Raw genomic sequence first — 21,561 nt, 5'->3', positions numbered from 1 at the left:
ACTAGACATTATAAATTATCCAGAAATGATTACAGTATATTGGAAGAGTTTTACTGGTTCTGCACAGACATTATGCTATTTTATCTGATATATATGAGCACCTTGGAGTATGGGTTTGGAGAAAGTTCATGAAGCCAGCCACCAAGCACAGCAAAGGATATTACCATTTTTATTTTGCATCCGGAGAGCTATTTCATTATATCCAGTTCTCTATTACAGGTGCTTCATGGTTTCTAATGCTTTTGTGAAAAAACCTTGAGTCTCTCAAAATCATGCAAAAAGACCTATATTTTAGGCTGACTTTCCCTCCTAATTGTGAGCCAGTTCTGACAACTTTCATCACACATTGGATGACGTATATGCCTGAATCTCACCTTCCCCAGATCCAGGTACATGGCAGATCCCCACTCATCTTTTAAGAACCAACCAATACAACTATTTTCCATTCATTTGTCGAGCCTTGGCTTACTTTGCAGACTGGCCTGTGCATTATGTATGGTCCCAGTCATATCATTGGGCATATTTATCACAACTATTTTCAGCCTTTTTTCATTTGAAATATCCAGCAGACCGTGAAGTTCTTGTTAGTATTCACCTGTTCTGACCATGTGCTTGTTAATAATTCCTATCTCTAAAGTGCATGAGGAATCTATAAGAACAAATTAATGACAGGTACAGTAAAGAGGCCATTCCTACTTTGCAGTGTACAGATGGTCTATGAGATAATAGTAACCTTGGGCTGTGCACAGCTTCCTGATTTAATGCCTAGGATGCCTTATCCCAGTAATTTTTTAAATAGAATCTACAATAAGAAGTTCCATTAGTTTAGAACTAAAAAGACCTCAGGCTTCTTGTTGGATACAAAAGTTAAGAACAGGATTCAATTTCACATAACAGATCATCATCCTATGAAACAAAGATTAAGCAAGGAAGGCAGTGCAAGACTCTTTGAAAGCAGAAAGTTTAGATGTAGGCATCTCAGTGTGTCAAAGACATGGGATTTGTTTGGCTTTTCATACATCATTTGTTTCAAGATGGCTGGTGGAGTTCTGTGGCCTGTAGATGTATCTCTTGGCAAAAAGAAGGGAAACATGTCAACATTGAAGAGGTATAGGTAGCAACGCATGAAACCACTTACTTTCTGAGGTCCCTTATGCTGTCCCCTTATCAACCATGGTACCTGACAAATGGATTTCTGGTAGGAACTTTGTTAACACCAAGAATGTTGGCTTACTTTTAAGTAAGCAGGAAAAAATGGTTACTAGCAAGGCTTGTTTAGCTTTAAACAGCCACAGAGTTCTAACTCCTTGAACTGAAAACAAAGTCTTAAATCTATTTCAAGGTGTCTGTGTCCATTAATGAAGAGAAATACTATTACTGCTGTGTGGTGTACATTTCCTGCATATGTCGAATGTAAAACAACCACCTCATTAGCCAAATGATGTGAAATACAAGATACTTGCCAAAGAACCAGAAGCTCACAGATGTTTGTGGGTTTCCTTCTAATTCAAGTCCGCTGATACAGATTATGCAAAATTAGGGCAAACTTAATGTGATAAATGAGATCTGGCTGCCCTCTGCCAGAGATTGTGTTGATTTTTCTGCTCTGAAGGGAGAAGCATGGAGAGATGATTTCACATCGCTGCTAAATTGAAGACAAATAGGGAGAGATGAGCTAGCCTCAGATTTCTGACCTTCTGGTGAAGGGGGTTTCTTATGTCATAGCAGAAAGATTCACTTGGTTTCCTCTGATGTTATAATTCTATCCAATGCTTATATGTTAGCCTACCCAACCTCCATATATCAAATGCTTTGGGAACCCAATAAAACAAGAGATGTTGCTTCACTTTAAAGAATTAGTAAATAGAATGTGTTAGAAAATAGTCATATATAATTGTGTAGTGAGTGAGAGGCTAGTGTTGACTCTTTTTTTCTGCTGTAGTTATTTCAAGCCATAAAAACCCTGAAATCATTATTTTTGGATCTGACAATCACAAGAAGCAGAGAAGATACTGTACCTGTCCTAGGATCATCAAGGTAAAATGCATTTCTGATGAATGTTTTTAAGGTTTTTCATAAAAATGTATTGTTGCTTTAATCTAATGCCAGCATTTTGGGGAGATTTGGCTTTCTCAGAAATTTGGGATTCCACTTTCTCATTCTGTATGTTTTATTTCTAATACTATCCCAATGTAGAAAAATTACTTTCTCTTTTCCCTAAAGAATATTTTTCTCAATTCCTCATTTCTCTATTCCTCATGTCTTACATTTTTCAAAATATTTTTTCATATTTTGTTCCCTATATTCTCTTTTCTAAGTTACTAGGGGATAATTTCCAGTGGTTTTTATTTGATTAACAGGGACACATATTTCACATAGTAGAAAAATTATATTAGTTTTATTCTGAGCACTATTTAAAGAATTTATTATAGAAATACATCCATTCACATATTAACATCAGTGTCTTATGTATTCACAGCAACAACAAAAGCAATACTGAAGGAAAAACCTCTGGTTGTGTCATGTGATCCAGACTGATGTGATGTTTTGCTGAAGTAAAAGCAGGGAGAGGACAATGAAATTTGGAAAGAATATAAGTAGGCCCCAACAGTGACAGAGACCTAGCCTTGGTGAAATGATTTGTTATCTTCAGTCTTTACTCCTTTTCACTTCATTGGTAGAGGCACAGCAAGGAACTTCTCCTGGCTTTCTGGCTGGTTCTGGTGGCGCCCATTGGCTTGTGCCAGTTTGGCAGAGAGGCCTGACTGTTTCTGCTGCATCATGCTGATTTATGTTTGGTGACACTCTTTGAACTGGACTGTTGCCATCATGACACTACTGAACTGATCTGCTGTTATCCTGACAGTGGAGACTGGAATCACCCAAAAGAACTACTTCTACACAGGTCCACATTTCTTCGTCCTATTTACCATTTTCTCCCTTAGATCTGGACAATGGGCAAGAAATAGAAGGTTGACACATTTGATAGCCCTTATTAAAGTAGGTTTTTAAAAAAAATCCAAATGTATACAGTGCATTTTGTTCTTTGCAGTTGGTAATTTACTAAGAAGTTTTAAGTGACTACTAAACCTGAGGTAACTTACTTTTGGCTGCCCTCCTCATCTTTAGCATGCTACTTCTGCAACATCTGGATGGATTTAACTTAAACTGAATGTTTTGTCCTCTGGTTTATAAATATGACCTCTGGTAAAAGTGCATCACAAGGTTTATTACTCATATGACAGATATGGCTATGAAAGAAACTACATGGGATAAACAAAAATCAAGGCCACCCAAAAAGAAAAGAGAAATGTACAAATATTTTCAACTCTTGGGAAACATAGTTTTATTCTTTTAACATATGCAGACTAGGAAGACAGCATGCTAGAAAATTGGAAATCCTAAACAGAACTGGAACCTTATTTCCTAGTCTAAGAGCTCCACCTTGTTCGCTCAGTCCTTAATGCCTACTCTAATAACTACTTTGTTCATTCAGCAAGAGCTCCAAAGTTGTGTGTAGATCACACTCTAGGATGTCAGGTAGTCTTCATTCTTGAATATTATGATTTTATACAAGGATGCAGCATTAAGAAGAAAAATTTGTCAAACTTTAAAAGTCATAACAATAAAAACCACAATTTAGTACAGTAAATAAGTAGACAAACCAAACACAAAAAGGATTAAGGAATTTTTGGAATGATAGAAAGCAGTGTGATGATGATACAAAAAGTCAGATTACTTGTTATGCTGTAGTAAGCCTTGAGGGGGGGGGGTTGGGATGGTATTAAATCTACATTTTTGTGAATTAATGAGAATAGAGACGGTACTTTTATTCATGGAACTTTTTACTGAAGTTGAATTAAGTGAGTTAATAATGAAGTATTATCATCAATTCACATAATTTCTTTAAATAAATTAATTGACAAGGAAAAAATATCTACCCAGAAAGTAGTATTCATGGTTTACACTCTCTGACTCATTCTCTGTCTCTCTGTGTCTCTGTGTCTCTGTGTCTCTGTCTCTCTGTCTCTCTCTCTCTTTCACACACACACACACACACACACACACACACACACACACACACGCACGCGTCCCTGTTATATATGTATGTTATATATAATATGTGTGTCCCACACATATATGTATGTATATATGTGCTCATGCACACACATTCATAGCATGCATTAATAATTTTCTTATGTCTAACATAAGATTGTTCATGATGCTCAAGGTTTTAGTACTTATGTGAAAAAATACAAAAAAACAAAAATCAAGCAAAATTCCTGTTCTCGTGAAACCTATGTTGTACAGAGGATACAACTGTGGAGCTGATAATTATAAATAATCTTCATTATAATCATAAGAGTAATGAAGAAAAGAGAAAATAGAGGGGATACTAAAATAATGTGGTAAAACATAATCACTATTGCTGGGTACAGTAGATGTAGAAACTGGGAAACATATTTTCCTTATCACTTGAAGTGTCTGTGAGAAAGGGAGCGGACTGGTGGACAAGGAAAGAGAGAAGAGCCTCCTAGAGGCTCAAAGCCAAGGAAGCAGGCAACTTTGTGTACAATAGACATCTTTTGCACAAGCAACATTTAGGGACACCAGTGTCTACAAATTATATGACCTCTAAAAACACACTAAGTTATTAATAGAGGAAAGCAAAAGCATGGAATTTAAACACATTAATGAAGAGTTGGTGCACATGGCAGCAAGATTGACAGAGACATAACACTTGAGTAATGGCCGTTCATATGGCCCATGCCTCCTGCTGCTGAGTCGACACCACACGAAAGGAAAGCCATCCTTCATAACCGTTTATTTTTGCCTTCTTTCATTATTATTATTAAACCAGAATGATGGCAACTGTGAACTGCCCCAGTTTTTATTTTTAACTTTTAGTTTTTACAAGGTCTCCATATATTGAGAATGAGCAATTCCCCTTGATGATCATATCCCCTTCAATTATGGCAATGGTTTTCCTAGAATGATGGTTGTATTGATTGCTCAATTGTAATTTGTGTGCCAAAAAAAGCTTAATGTTATCCTGTCATTCACAATCTGCTTAATGGTAAACAGGGGATTTATAGTCTGTCAAATTTAATGACCAGAAGAACCAATAAAATATGACAGAAAAGACTTCCCACTCTTTCGAAATGCAGTGTTTCCATCTGCACAAATGATAGCATGCTGGAAAATCCCTGTGGTTTGAGGAAGAATAAAAACACAATTATATACTTGTGTGCAAGAAAGGAAATGTGCATGACATCCATGCACAGAAGGAAACACTATGGTTTAGGGAATCATCATTCCAGCATCCCTTGTTTTGTAAGATTAAGGTATCAAAATGAAAAATGTATGTTTCTAATCAGGAATGAAATTTTATATGGCCAATTTTATCTCCCAGGGCAATATAAAGCTTTCCAATGGAAGAATCCCCTACTTGACTAGACTTGCAATTCCAGAAAATTATACTGTATTTGCAAGATCAATAGTGCTGGTGGATAAAAGACCGCAATGCAAATGCAAATGCAAATGTGACTCACATGGCATTGCTTCCTTTCTCCATACTGAATGGACACACATATACAAAACTCATACACATTCACACCACAACATACATTACATATATAACAGAAAACAAACACTCCCAAATGCAACACACACACTGTACACATAAACACACAACACATACAAAGGAAACACCCACCCACAAAACATATTCATATACACAGCACACAACAATACACACAACACATAGCACATGTACATAAACATACACAAACACACACATGGAGAGGAGAGAGAGAGAAGACACAAACAAATGCATTGATAGTGATGCCATTATCCTCACAATTGTCCTGATTTTAGCCCCCTACTTAAGTCATTAAGTAGTGGTTTTCAAAATATACATTCCAATTACTTGGCAGTAATTGGCCAAATCTCTATTTTCCAGTCGCAACTATTCTATGGCCATGTTTGGGTCTGAAATCTGTTTTATTGTTCAAACTTTATTTTTTTTGAAGATCCTAATAAATTTGATGTTGACAGTGTAATACCATACTTAAAGAAGCTCTGTATACATTCTGCAGTTAATTAAGTGTTAGGTTGTTATCGACAGCTGCATGTTGGCTCACTTCCTGGTTTTTCCAAATGCCAGCTTGAGTAGATCATTACCTGTCACATGAGGACTCTGTGAAGATAATTTTAAAATGGTCTCTGACATTTATTGGAGATCCTTAAGAGTTGGTTAATGTTGTTTTGCTGGCTTTTGTTCTTTTAGCTTCTGTAATTATTAACCACAACCTCAAATTAGTTTAAGAAACAAAGGGAGATATTTAGTAAAGGATCAGAGGTACCCATGGGACTCATCAACTGAAAATATAGTAAGTGTCATTGACGAAGTCCTGGAAGCAAGAGCTAGAACTAGACCACAGAGAACCCTGCCTCTGTCTTTCATGAAAACCACAAACCTCATCTCCCGTTCTCCATATGCTTGTTACATTCTACCCCCTGTCTGTTCCCTAACTGCTATTGTTTTCCTCAGAACATGATGGAGTGTGGTCTAGACACCCCATTCATTCAAATTAATTCATGTAAGACCCATGTCTCCTCCAGCCCCCCGTTTTCATATTCATGAAAGGAAGACTAATTGATCAAGGTTAGGATTTGGTTACTTGTCCTTGGTTCAACAAGCTGTGACATGGTATTCAGGTTCTTATTGTAGTATTTATTTAATCAAAAAAAAAAAGGCCACAGGTCAAGTTGACTATCTAAGCTGAGGCATCTTGGCCCAGCTCAGCCACCTGGCCAGAGGCCTTGTAAGCACTGCAGCTAGAAACAGCCAGCTAGAAACACCAGCCCTGCCACTCATGGGATGCCCCCATGGGAGATGGCTCTGCCAGTCTTGCACTCTGTCTCTGCAAGGCTGGGCATTGCCCAGACTATCCCGCCAACCACACAGGCTCAGTACAGATGAGACTCTAATGCTTAGATTAACCAAAGGCTTATATATTTAGTAATGATCAATAACAAGATACCCTTATAATCAGAGGTGTAACCCAATACCCAACCTAGATATACCAACTACCTTTGACTGCTACAGACAAGCAAATATAAGCCTCCATCTTTCCTCTCTTGTTCTCCGTCGCTTCCTCTTCTTTTAGCTTCTCCTCTTCCTTCTCCTCTTCCTTTCCTTTCCCCTCCTCTTCCTATCTTTACTCCTCCCACCTTAGCTCCTCCTACAGGTTCTGAAGTGCAAATAACCTTCCAGGGCCTAGCTGTATGTTTAATGAACATTTGTAAGCATGAGGGAGGCTGCCGGAAGAGCTTCTAGTATTACTAAGCTAGAAGGGAGGCACACAATTTCTATATAATATATTAAACATTGTGAGACCTATTCAAAGAATTTTCAGATACATATGACTGTTGTGTATACTGTATGGATTTCTTAAAGTTAATATAATATATTCTATAACTGAGTGAAACATAAAGCTATTAGTCTATGAAAATTATTAAGTAGACATTATCAATAGGGTACTTTCATGTCCTGCACTGTGTGCATTTATTTTGTCTTGACTGTTAATGTTATCATTTGTTTCTTTTAAAGAAAATGTAGATCATGTAATTAGACTTCAGAATATCAAATAACCTACTGAAAGTGGGGTACAGAGCTAAACAAAGAATTCTCAACTGAGGAAACTCAAATGGCCAGGAAACACCTAAAAAAATCTTCAATATCCTTAGTCATCAGGGAAATGCAAATCAAAACAACCCTGAGATCCCACCTCACACCAGTCAGAATGGCCAAGAGCAAAAACTCAGGTGATAGCAGATGCTGGCGAGGATGTGGAGAAAAAGGAACACTCCTCCATTGTTGGTGGGATTGCAAGCTGGTACAACCACCCTGGAAATCAGTCTGGTGGTTCATTAGAAAATTGGATACAGCATTACCTGAGGACCCAGCTATACCACTCCTGAATATACACCCAGAAGATGCTTCAGCATATAACAAGGACACATGTTTCACTATGTTCATAGCATCCTTATTTATTATAGCCAGAATCTGGAAAGAACCAGATGTCCTTCAACAGAAGAATGGATACAGAAAATGTGGTACATTTACACAATGGAATATTACTCAGCTGTTCAAAACAATGAATTCGAGAAATTCTTAGGTAAATGGATGGAACTAGAAACTCTTATCCTGAGTTAGGTAACCCAATCACAAAAGAACACACATGCTATGCACTCACTGATAATTGGATATTAGCCCAAAAGCTCAGAATATTCAAGATACAACTCACAGACCACATGAAACTCATGATCAATGAAGACCAAAGTGTGGGTGCTTTGGCCCTTCTTAGAAGGGGTAACAAAATACTCATGGGAGCAAATATGGAGACAAAGTGTGGTGCAGAAACTGAAGGAGGGGCCATCCAGAGACTGCTCCACCAGGGTACCCATCACCTCTACCTTGTGCAGTCACCAAAGGTAGACGCTGATGTGGATGTCAGAAAGTGCATGCTGACAGGAGCCTGATATAGCTGTCTCCTTAGAGGTCTGCCAGAGCCTGACATATTCAGATGTGGATGCTCACAGCTAACCATTGAGCTGATCATGGAGTTCCCAAATGGAGGAGTGAGAGAGAAGACTGAAGGAGCTAAAAGGGTTTGCAGCCCCATGATGAAAGCAACAATACCAACCAACCAGAGCTCCCAGGATCTAAACCATCAGCTTGGGAGCACATACAGGGGGACCCATGGCCCCAGCTCTATATGTAGGAGAGAATGACATTGTCAGGCATAGGTGGGTGAGGAAATCCTTGGTCCAGTGAAGACAGGATGCCCCAGTGTGGGGCAAATAGTGGGTGAGGAGGTGGGAGTGGGAGGGTAGGTGGGGGCATATCCTTGTAGAAGCAGGAGGAGGGGGATGGGATAGTGGGATCCTGGGTGAGGGGAAATTGGGAAAGGAGATTACAACTGAAATGTAAATAAAATATCCAATAAAAAATTAAAAAAAAATATAGAACATGTAACATCTGTATTGATATTTTATTCTCAATGATACTTAAAAATACACACTTAAAAATACCATGAAGAAGGTGCTAACGTTTACAAAAGAGAATGGGAACTCAGATAACTTTGAGAAAGCAATTTCTGAATGGTCACCTCTTGTGAATCTCTTGAATAATGCTAAGGGGAAATATAACCTTTTCATCTTTCTGCTCAGTTCTGTCTCCTAGCTGAATTATGTTTATTTATGGAGTACAGGAAATTTGTGGTTAAACCCAATAATTGAGTCATGGCAGGGAGTGAGATCTACATGTTCAGTGGCACATCGATTCATGCCATAAACCCAACCAATGTTTGAACTTCAGATTTGAAAAGGAACCAGGCTAGAGTGGTCACAGAACAAAGCCTATCCACTGTGGTCAGCCTGGCTTCACAAGATTCTCTTCAGAATAATCGCTCTCTAGAGATGGACTAAATCCTTAATGTTTTTTTTTAACCCCTATTATTTGTGTTTATTTGTTTAAAATAGATGTTCGTATATTTAAAAGAAGATTAGATACATTTATATACCTTCTATAGTTTAAATAGAGATTATATATAATCTCTAGGATATAACACCAAATGTGTTAAAATTATTGTTATTATTAATAGGAAAATAATTAAAGGAAATTACAGTTATCCATGTATGTTTAAATGGTAAGAAAAATCAGTGGGATAATGTAGCTTATGTTATCCATGCATCTTTTTGAATGCAGTAGATACATATTTAATTTAAACTGGGATATACCGTTCATAGTTATTAACATAGCTTGTATTTTTAAGCATATTAGAAAAGTGGAGAAAATGTTAAAAAAAGATATACAATATATTTATTGTGAATTTTAAGCTATTTCATTCTTCTCCTTAGAGCCAACATGGCCAACATTGTCAACATGTCTGAATTCCTGTTATTTTTGATGAAAGTCGGTATTTGACAAAGTTCTCTTGCTCATTTGCAATAAGAAACCATTTTCACTAATATTGCTAAAGCTGACTTCTACCACTTAATTCAAGAATAACACTGTTATTGGATGATGGAGAACTTTTGATATAGGCTGTTGGATCCAATTTAGTTTCAGTGAAAGGAAAAACTAGTGGGAGGATTTTATTTGGATTAGGGAGGTGGTTAAAGACAGAAGGAAGGAACGGTAAGGGTAAAATCACATAAAGATGTCTGAAAAGGTCATACGAAATCATGTTGTTATATATTTACTTAAAATTACATGTAATTTGTGCATATATATAAAGTTTATATTAAAATTTTATAAATATAAAGTTTATATTAAAAATTTCTACATAGGCTGGCAGTATTACATACAAGAACTATAGCCTAACAGAAACTCCAGTTTTAAACATGAGTAGACCCGTTAGGAATTGTTCCTTAGTATTGTCTAAGAGAACCCCAAAACATTACAGGCAATTGTTGTTGCTTTTGGTTACCTCCCAGTTGTTGAACACACCTCCCCATTACTACAGACATCATGCACTTTGGACATAGAACCCAGAGGATAAAAGCTGTACCTGGCCTGAGAGCCTCTTCCCTGAAGCCTAGCTTTCACGGTATCAGCAGATGCCCTGGGAGCCTCTAAAGGATAGAAGCAGCCGATGGTTCTATCTAGCTATAATATCTATGAGCTTCAACAATGGTCAGCATGGCATGATAAACCCTAAACGTGCAATAGTGATACATACATGTAGGCTGAAACAAGCTTAAGTTCTACTTGACAAGAGGGAAATCTTGCTTGGTTCTGGAAACCTATCCAACTAACTTGGGGCTAATGAAGCTGTGGATATTGGAGAAAAACCTATAACCTCCACTAAAAACTTAATCCTAATATCCACAGATAAGTGTGGCTCTCATCTCTCATTAAATAACTCTTTGATACTGACAAGACTATAAGAGCGAAAAACTAATGTGTACCGGAGAAGAAACTGTATGGTCACAGATCCAATGCCTATGTCTACAATGTAACTCCTGCACCCAAGGCTTTGGAACATAGCAGAAGATTGGACAAATGGACTAAAAGAGCCAGAAGAATAGAAAATCTGCTGTAGTATTGCTTCTCCTACAAATTTTAGCTAAGCTTTACCCATGAAGTCTCAAAACATGAATGCCTAAGCAAAACATGACAAAGAATAACAGCAATAGAATGGTAATATGGAGTGGGAATATCTCATTGACCTCTAAAGAATAAAGAATTACAGGGAATTCAGAAATACTGAAGGTAGGAGAATTAGTCTTCCTGGGGAAGAATCCACCATTTGGTTTTTCCAATACCAATCAGTCATCCTAGATATCATATACATACAAGTGATAATATACTGACTGAGAAGATGATATTTTCATAGCTAAGAATATAGACACAAACACTCACACACACACTTCAAAAGAAGCCCAGAACTAGGAAGATCAGGGGAGTATATGGGAGAGGTTTAGGATAGGATGGGAATGATGTAATGATATCTTAATGTAAAAAACTAGAAACTATATAGAAAAATATTTAGAAATTTTATACCCTGATAATAACACAAAAAGAGGCAACAGAATGGATAAACTTGCCAAATATAATATGGGGGAATCTTGAAGTCTCTTAAGCTTGTTGTCACAGAGTTATAGATCAGAGGAATGCCAGGTTAGGTGATAAGAGAAGAAAGTACTTTAGGGCAATATACATGCACATACATACATACATACATACATACATACATATAGAAATATAGAAATAAATATATAAATATATATAAATGTATGCTTATATAAAATATATTCTGTCATGTTTCAAATTGGCTTAATCTTTCTCTAATTCACAGCACTTCAGGGGATCCAAGCATGAGCTATTTGTCTTCTTTCGTTTTTCTCTGTGTTTTCTTTATTGTAATCAAATGGCAGAAATCTTGCAAACACCATGTGAAACTGAGTGTTGACCTTTCGCTGCTGTCCCTTTAAAGCCAGTACTACATGTGGGAACTTGGAGATGGGAGGAACTGGCAAAACATGCTTCTAAAATAAATCTCATGAAACGAATTTTAAAATAACTAACTTTGACTTAGAGTTCTTGGTTTAGCAATTTTGATGTGGTCCCTGTGTTATTTTGTGGTCACCAAACTTAATATACTGGAAAGGGAACCTCAGAAGAACTTTGTGCTAAGATGTCTCTCCCTAGACCCCAACTTTCCCTAACTTGGTTATTTTCTGTTTTGCTTCTGTTTAAAAATAGCTAAGTCATTTGTGGTAATGACTCTGGGACAACTATCAATCATCACTTTAGGGAGCTCTTTTTGTACAGAGTTAAAAAAAAATTGATTGAAAGTTTCACGTAGCAGGAAGTTTTAATCTTAATACTGTTTTTGAAGTTAGTTGAGGCTGAGTCTCTTTAATTTTTTGCTTTTATGTTCCTTGTGTTATTTTTTTTTTGTCAGTGCTGAGAATCAAACCAAGCTACCACTTCAGCCCAGATGACTTTTCTTTTCTACATTCTTGTGTCCTCACCATGTTTAGCATGTAAATTTGTAATTAATAGGTTATTCTAACAGGAGACTGACTATGTTACGAAAAGAGAAATTAAAGGCTTTTTTCTTAAATCCCATTGTTTGAATTTTTTTTCTAACTATAGAATTATTGAAATTGTTCTTCAACTCATTTAAGAAAGTTCCTAGTGATTAACCTTAGCTATTTGCAACCATTCAGTCATAACCGCTTATAGAAAATGCTCTTCTTTCTGCCTCCCTCTCATTTAACTACTTCCTTTTTTCTATTTGTATAAGACAAAAGAAGAATCCATCACAATTATTTATCTTATATCTCACAGCCATGGTTTTATTTGGAATAAATACTTCTGGTAAATAAAGATAATTGAAATGTCATCGTTATTGATCTTTTACTCCTTTAATTAGCAAGAAAATTGATCTTTAATCTTTTTGTAAATTCCTCTTTAATGCAATCAATTGTGGCCAACATGCTGGCTAGTCTTATGCTAATGTGACACAAGCTCGAGTTATCTAAAAGAAGGGAACATCAATTGACATAATGCTTCTATAAAATCAGTGTGAGGTATTTTATTTTTAATGCATGATTGATGATGAAAAAAGAAGCCTGTAACTTTAAGTTCTTCAACTTTATTTTTAATGATGGTTTTTAAATGCTTTAACCTCTCTTTTAGCTTACCACTCACCAGAGGTGGTGGGAAAGAAAGGACATGGGGAAGTGGGCCTGCTTAGAACTGATTCTTTGGAGCAACTGTCCTCTGTGTTGTCTGGAACTTGTCAGTTCAGTTCCTAGGGCAGCAGCGGCAGCTCAATTGACTCAAAAATATTTCATAGATACACCAGCTGTCTAGTTGGGTAGAGTCAGGAGAGCAAACATGATTCAGCAGTGGTGACACTACCTAGTTGAGAGAGGCAGGCCTCAGCCTAGGCTCAAGTCAGCAGGAGGGACCTGGAGAGATGCCAGGAAATGTTCTCAACTGTGCCTCTCTCAGAGAAGCAAAAATCAGTGAACACGAGAGACTCACAAGCATTGCACAACTCTATAAGCAAGCCAAGCTCCTCTTTGATGTCGTCTACTGGGTCCTATTTATACTATCTAAACATCACGTGTCCTCCACGACTCTTGCCTCAGCACAGGTCTTGCCTTAGCATGTACTTCCGTCTCAGCTGACATCACTCTGTCAATCAGTCTTCCAAAACTGCAAGAAACTATAGAACACCACCACCAGAAGTTTTGGGTGCTTTTCTTTCTATAGAGTCCCTGACAAATGTAGTTCAACATACATGATATAAGGCGGCCAGTACATACATGTTTGTTAACCAAGAATCCTTCATCACGTGTCCTTTCATGTGCTTGTTTTAGTAGAACATACTTTTTGTTTGTTTGTTTGTTTGTTTGTTTGTTTGAGATAGGGTTTCTCTGTGTAGTCCTGGCTGTCCTGGAACTCACTCTGTAGACCAGGCTGGCCTCAAACTCAGAAATCGGCCCACCTCTGCCTCCCAAGTGCTGGGATTAAAGGCGTGCGCCACCACTGCCCGGCTGTAGAACATACTTTTTATCTGTGTCTTCTTCCGTTAAAAGTTCCTTCATGTGTCTGCCCCAGCAAAACACCATCCAACAGACTCACCAAAGAACCCTTAAATTTTCACTTCAGAAGCCTATTGTGGGTGGGGCCATCTCTGAGCAGATCATCCTGGGTTCTGTAAGAAAGCAGGCTGAGGAAGCCATGTGTGAAACAAGCCAGTAAGCAGCACTCGTCCATTGCTTCTGCATTAACTTCTGCCTCCAGGTTCCTACCCTGTTTGAGTTCTCGTCCTGATTTACTTTCCATGGTAAACAACAGTATGGAAGTGTAAGCCAAGTAAACCCTTCCTGAGCCAACTTGTCTTTTGGTCATGGTGTTTCACTGCAGCAATAGAAACCCTAAGTTATACATTTGACATAAGATATTCAACTCAGCAAATCTGCTGGATGATGAATGAAGAGGAGTTAATTGAGAGCAGGAATCAGCATCCACTCACAGCTTGCTAGCCCACAGATGACCTTCTTACTGACTCTGGGCAGACGGCCGGAGAGAACAGGCAGTAGGAGAGGATGTACAGCATCATGATCTTTCTTCCTTGATCTAGTACTAAGTGTTGTTTCTGCATAAGGAATCGCACTCATTCAACCTAATACTCTCATGTGGAAAGACAAATCAGTTTTTATCTGTAGCAAAGATCTAAAAGTGTAACTCTAAATCCATTCCATGATTTAATGAATCAAAATCATCTACTCGCTCTCAATTTATTTTCAGGACTACCCACTGATTTTGCAGTACTCTATATCATTATTATATGTTCTTATTCATATGTAGTTTATATATACAATTCCAGGAATTAATCTGTATCTTAGAATCTAGCAACATTTTTGTTGTTATTAACCTTTGTTAACATTTGAAGAGATTAACAAAAACTTTAGTTTGGTGTGTGTGTGTGTGTGTGTGTGTGTGTGTGTGTGTGTGTGTGTCTGTCTGTCTGTCTCTCTCTCTCTCTCTGTGTGTGTTTATGTTTATTTGTGATCATATGATGATCAGAGGCTAGCTCAAGAGAGTCGGTATTCTACTTTCTCCATGTAGATCTGAAATTTAATTCATGTCATCTCACTGGCTACTGAACAGGGGCTTGGCATTATTTTTTATAATAATCTCTATCAGTGTTATTCAGGCTTTCCTATAATTATAATAATACCTAGGAAAAAAAGGTAAAGGACCAAAGATTTGTATCAGCTCATGGTTGTAGCTGTTTCAGTACATGGCCCACTCTGTTGATACTGTGCTGTTATTAAGGCTGAGTACCACGGTGGGAAGCATGTGGTGGAACAAAGTAGCTTATTGTTTTGTGGGACAGAAAGTAGGGAAAAAGAACACAAGGTGTGTCTCTGCTGGAGATTCCGTAATTACCTGTTTCTTCCTACTAAATTCTACTTCCTACTTTCCAACTCACTCCAATGACAACTTTTTATTAGAATCAATCAAATGATTAATACCTTACTAATTGTAGGCTTTTAGTATCTAATACTTCCCTCCAAACCTATCAGCATGCATTGTGTTTCCTAGTACATTAATACTCAATACATGTGAGAGACATTTGATATTAAAACCATAACACATCAAATAACATGCTAATGTCAAAATTTTGTGTGTGTGTGTGCACTTTGTATGTAAGCAAAGATGTATATGTTTACTCCTGAAGAACCAGTTTTTAATTCTTTGAGGATAATATTATCTGCTTTAAGAATGAATGACTCAAAAGTTCTTGGCTGAATTTGAAGCGTCTTAGTTGGTAAAGTACCTTTAAGTTATTGTCTAAGTCAAGAACTGATCTGCTCTTAAAACTTTCTTTAAAGTCACTTTGGCATTGAAGACCCAAGTAGTATTTATAAACATTGTTTAATGTCATTAATGTTGAGGAATCACCTAGGAATTGATTTCTTCATCAAGGTCAAAATATATGAATGTTCCCTCATGTCCTTGTTCATGAGAAAATATTATATATATATATATATATATATATATATATATATATCCATATATATATGTGTGTGTATATATATACATGTATATATATATGTGTGTATATATATATACATGTATATATACACACACACACATATATATGCTTGTAATTTAAGTAATCTATAGATCACTTATATTCCCTACTAGTGTGAAAGCTATACAAATAACAGCTATATTGCATTGTTTAGGGAATAAGGGTAAATAGTGTGTGTAATCAGTGCTGATGCGATTTTTCCCTAATATTTCTGATCCTCAGCTATTATAATCAGTGAGTAAGGAAAGCCAATTGTGCTAGATTTCTAAGTTCTGTGCATCTTTTCTCTTCCCAGCCTGGATTCTTTAAAATTATTGTTAGGTCTTTCAAAATAATTGGTTTCTCAGGCAATTGGCATTGACATACTGAAGCATGACATAAACATGCTTTTAGGTCAGTATTCTGGACTAATTATGAATTCATATGTTATTTATTTTTAGTTCCTGTGTTAAATTCCCAGTACTTAATGGTGGCTCAAACTATTTGTAATCCCAGCTCCAGAACATCTGACTCCCACTCTAGCCTCCATGGGAACCAAACATATAAGTGGTGAATGCTAACTTAGACTGGTACAGTCTGCTGATGTAAAACAACCAATCATGTGTACCCACGTAAAAATCTCCCAATTCCCCCACCCCTTGGCTATATAAGTCCTAATTCTTAGAGCCTCAAAGTCAGTCCCTCTATCCCCTATGTGAGATATGGAGATATGGACTGGTCCAGAGCTCTGATATTACACTGCCTCATGTGTTTACATCAAGCTGGTCTCTCATGAGTTTTTTGGGTGGGCGCCATCTGAGACTTGAGTGAGAATCCCCCTTTGAGTCCTTTCAGTGAATAGACATACAGGCAGACCAAAAACCAATCTACATAAAATGAAATTGAATAGTAATTTTAAAAAAGAAATTAAGTTCCTATTTATTTTAAAGAATTGAGTTTACTAGATCTTTTATGTGGAAGTTATTGCAAAATTGCTATGTGAAAACATGTCCAAAAGAATATGAGAGAAATGTACATTTTAGTTGCCTGTATGTGGAATATGTTCTTCTAGCTAGGCTGCCTTGTTTGCTCTCAGTGGGAGAGGAGGAATTTAGCCTCACGGAGACTTGAAGTGCCAGGGTTTGGGGATATTCAGGGGGGAGTCCATTCACTGAGTGGAGAAGAGGAGGTGGAGTAGGGGAATGATTGTGGGAGGGGAATGACCAGAAGGGAGGCAGTGAGCAGAATAAAGTGAATAGGTAAAAAAGCAAAGTTTTAAAAATCCCCTCACCAGAGGATCTATGCTTAGAGAAAACTTTCTCCTTCTCCTAACAGCTAGCAGTTGTCAATAACTTTATAGCAAATGGTAAGATTTAGTGGCCCAATGTAGGCTGATAGCTCCAGCGTGAGTGGGCATGGGTCCTGTTGGGTGGAGTTGTGGTTCCCGCGTGTCTGCCACGGCTCAGGGAAGCAAAAGCACGCGGGAATTTGACTGAATTCACTCCATGTGGCACTGGGCGGATGCTGTGGGGCTCCACCCGGGTGTGGAGAGATCTCAGCCTGAAGTTCCACTGGGGGCAGTGGTCCTGAGTGGCCCCAGAGGCTGGTGGTCTCCATTCTTGGTCTCCCAGGTGCTGGGGACAAGGAAGAACAGAGATGCGAGAGGAATGAGGGGAGAGAAGAAAGGCCGACAGCACCCTGCAGAAAAGAGACTCTTGGTTGGCTGGAATGGCTAGGCTAGCTTGCTTGAATCCGTGGCCTCTGTGGCAGGAATGCAGAGAAGTTCTCCAGGCAGGAGATTAGGCAGTGGCTTGGTAATCAAAAGACCCCTCAATGGTTCTCCATGGCAGGTCCCAAAGACATGAGGGAGTCCCTGGTTTTACAAGATTTATTGTCATGGCAGATGGTGGATGAATCTGGCTGCACCCAGGGTGCACTCTCTCAGGGTGGGCCTGACTTAAATAGGGAGGGAGGAGGTAGGAGAGTCTGGCAAAAAATGCTTAATTGGCTATGCCCTCTGGCCTTTAGGTATCTTATTAATATGGAAATATCTCGAGGCTGAGGCCTGTAGTCATGCCTTCTACCTGTGGAGGGGCTGGTAGGGGCATTGTCCTACATGACTGAAAGGCATGGATCAATGGAGATCTTTGCCACATGTCAGGAGCCTGGAGTCTGGGGGTGTGGCGAAATTTATGCTGTCCCTCACATATCGACACCTGTTGGGTCTCTATCTCTATCTCTATCTCTATCTCTATCTCTATCTCTATCTCTATCTCTATCTCTAAGCCAGTGCTCTACCAGAAACCAAGCCATCCTTTCACAGTCCCACAGCCCAATATCATCTCCATGTTGGAATTTTGTCTAGCTTTAGTATGCATTAAGTACATGATATTATTATCATACAGCCATACATATGATATAATATCATATAGCTAATAGGTATAGTGCTATTGACTACCCTCCAGAAATTGAAAGTAGTACCCTATTATTGCAGCATGACTCACCTACTTGAGTCATAGAACATGAAGCAATGGGGCTGATAGCGACCTAGAAGCAACAGCCCTATTGGTGGTTGGTTCTTAAAATATAGTTTGCAAAGCAGGCACAGTTGAATCTGTGCCTACAAACATTTAGTGAATTGAATTTACAAATACTTTAAGTTTTCTTCTATTTTGAATTAAATTCTTCATTTTCCTTGTCATCTATCCTGGTATTTTAATAAAAGAATGAAAAGTGAGATTGGGAAAAATCATACAAACAAATATTTAAAAAAATTAAGATGATTTAACAAATGCATGTAACAAATCAAGCAACAGTTTGAAAGATACTCTGCTACCTGCAATTACATCCACATCTCTTTCTGCAGCAATGACTCTAAAGTTGGTGATGCTGTTGTATATCAATGGGAGTGTCTAGCAGTGAGGAAGAAGAGAGCTTTTTCTTGTTGTTAGGAAAGTGAATGGCTTCTATTTTGAAACTCATTTACTAGTGTTGGCTGTTTGGACTGACCTGATCAAATGAACACAGCCAGTTCTCCACATGTTGATTTTTTTGACACTTCAGTAATTCAAACCCAGTGCACATACAGAATCTATTTATCTTGAATGACACACTCCAAAGCAGTTCTTTGTAGAAACATATCTGAGCACACTATTTCAATTTCCTTTGTTCCTAAGGCTAAATCTTTCTGTTCTGAGATGATCAAAATGATGCATGTGTTGTGTGGGCGTTGTTTCCTCTAGGTTAAAGCACACTGTGTGATGTCAAAGATATTAATGAGTGCACTCTTCACTCCCTTTAAAGCTCCTCCCCATGGCCTCTTAGTAATTCTCTGACTTCCATTGATATTCTAAATGAAACACACATATCTTCAAGATTCAAAGTTAGTATCTACTGATGAAAGAACCCCTGAATGTGTAATGAGTATAATGGGTCAAAACAGAATAATGGAACTGGGATGATTAAAGTGAGGTTGCATAGTGGAAGCTAGGGTAGAGGAGGGAGAGTAAAGATATATAAATGATATTAAAATTTTTTTTAAAAAGTCATATACAAACTCCCAGATACTTATCTACATATAAACAGTGAAATAAAAATAGTTCCTAAAATGGAGTTAACCTATAACAGGCAAAAAACCACCTAGATTAAAGAGAATAAGACAATGCTTTGTGCCAGAAGCAGGTTCCGTTTTTTGGTATTGTTGGCCAATGATATTTCCTTGGTCTATTCTTTATAGTCAGTTGGCAGTGCTATTGGCTATCCTACAAAATTTGATAGTCATACCCTATTGCTCACACACTTGAGTCATAGAACATAGACATCTGGACCCTGAGGAGTTCTGACACAAGCAAGATAACTAGAAAGGCAGGCTCCAGTCATAACCAGAGAGTACAGGTAGCACTAGAGCTAACCAAATGATGAAAGGCAAGTGCAAGAACATAAACAACAGGAACCAAAGTTACTTGGCATCACCAGAACCCAGTTCCCACCATAGCAAGTCCTGAACACCACATCACACCGGAAAAGCAGGATTCAGAATTAAAATCATTTCTCATGATGATGATTGAGGACTTTTAAAAGGACATAAAAAACACTCTCAAAGAATTTGAGGAGAACACAGGTAAACAGGTAGAAGCACTTAAAGAATTGCAAGAAAACACAACCAAACAGGTGAAGGAATTAAACAAATACATCCAGGATCTAAAAATGTAAGTAGAAACAATAAAGAAATCTCAAAGGGAGACTACCCTGGAGATAGAAAACCTAGGAAAAAGATCAGGAGTCATAGACGCAAGCATCACCAACAGAATACAAGAGATAGAAGAGAGAATCTTATGCACAGAAGATACCATGGAAAACATTGACACAACGGTCAAAGAAAATGCAAAATGCAAAAAGCACCTAACCCAAAACATCCAGGAAATCCAGGACACAATGAAAAGACCAAACCTAAGGATAATAGGTATAGATGAGGGTGAAGACTCCCATCTTAAAGGGCCAGTAAATATCTTCAATAAAATTATAGAGGAAAACTTCCCTAACATAAAGAAAGAGATGTCCTTAAATATACAAGAAACCTACAGAACTCCAAATAGACTAGACCAGAAAAGAAATACCTCCCATCACATAATAATCAAAACATCAAATATACAAAACAAAGAGAAGATACTAAAAGCAGTAAGGGAAAAAGGCAAAGTAACATATAAAGGCAGACCTATAAGAAATACACCAGACTTCTCACCAGAGACTATAAAAGCCAGAAGATCATGGACTGATATCATACAGACCCTAAGAGATCACAAATGCCAGCCCAGACTACTATACCCAGCAAAACTCTCAATCACTATTGATGGAGAAACCAAGATATTCCAGGACAAAACCAAATTTACACAATATCTTCCCACAAATCCAGCACTTCAAAGGATAATGGATGGTAAACTCCAACACAAGGAGAGAAACTACAACCTAGAAAAAGCAAGAAAGTAGTCTTCCAACAACCCCAAAAGAATATAGTTACACAAACATAATTTCACCTCTAATAACAAAAATAACAGGAAGCAACAATCATTTTTCCTTAATATCTCTTAATATCAATGGACTCAATTCTCCAATAAAAAGACATAGACTATCAGACTGGATACATAAACAAGACCCATAATTTTGCTGCATATAGAAAATGCACCTCTGTGACAAAGACAGACACTACCTCAGAATAAAAGGATGGAAAACAATCTTCCAAGCAAAAGGTCCCAAGAAACAACCTGGAGTAGCAATTCTTTTTGTTTTGTTTTGTTTTTTTGTTTTTTTGTTTTTTTTGTTTTTCGAGACAGGGTTTCTCTGTCTCTCTGTCTGTCTGACAGCTCTGGCTGTCTTGGAACTCACTCTGTAGACCAGGCTAGCCTCGAACTCAGAAATCTGCCTGCCTCTGCCTCCCAAGTGCTGGGAT

This window comes from Arvicanthis niloticus, chromosome 22, assembly GCF_011762505.2.
Source record: "Arvicanthis niloticus isolate mArvNil1 chromosome 22, mArvNil1.pat.X, whole genome shotgun sequence".
Lineage (NCBI taxonomy): Eukaryota > Metazoa > Chordata > Mammalia > Rodentia > Muridae > Arvicanthis > Arvicanthis niloticus.
This window is presented reverse-complemented; position numbering follows the sequence as displayed.